This window comes from Seriola lalandi, unplaced genomic scaffold, assembly GCF_002814215.2.
Source record: "Seriola lalandi dorsalis isolate HSWRI2012SDOR001 ecotype SW California unplaced genomic scaffold, Sedor1 jcf7180002054722, whole genome shotgun sequence".
In the NCBI taxonomy this organism is placed as follows: Eukaryota; Metazoa; Chordata; class Actinopteri; order Carangiformes; family Carangidae; genus Seriola; species Seriola lalandi.
This window is the reverse complement of record NW_019525275.1, coordinates 662,873-663,180: the sequence shown is the minus strand read 5'-3', so window position 1 is coordinate 663,180 and position 308 is coordinate 662,873. Positions and strand designations below refer to the sequence as shown.

Below are 308 nucleotides of genomic sequence, written 5' to 3'. Positions count from 1 at the left end.
CCACTGATCTGTCAGTGAAGAAGAAGCTCCAGAGGATCAGAGTGAATCTGGACTGGAACAGAGGAAGATTGTCGTTCTCTGATCCTGATACTAACACACACATACACACCTTCACACACACTTTCACTGAGAAGCTGTTTCCATACATTAGCACTGTTGATAAACTGAAGATCTCACCACTGAAGGTCTCTGTGACAGTGGAACAGAGCAGTTACAGATAAAGAGGATGATCATTTTTATAATGTTGTTTATGTCTTAAAGGGAAAAGTCAGTGAATTTAAGGTGTGAAGCTGCACCTGTCCTCCTGC

The 308-nt window shown here is 42.2% G+C and overlaps 1 protein-coding gene across 1 annotated transcript in view; it reads left to right on the top strand.

The window, feature by feature from the left end:
• Positions 1–308, top strand: part of LOC111668231 (nuclear factor 7, brain-like) — a 3,504-nt gene that overhangs the window by 1,544 nt on the left and 1,652 nt on the right. The gene's annotated exons all lie outside the window — the stretch shown is intronic.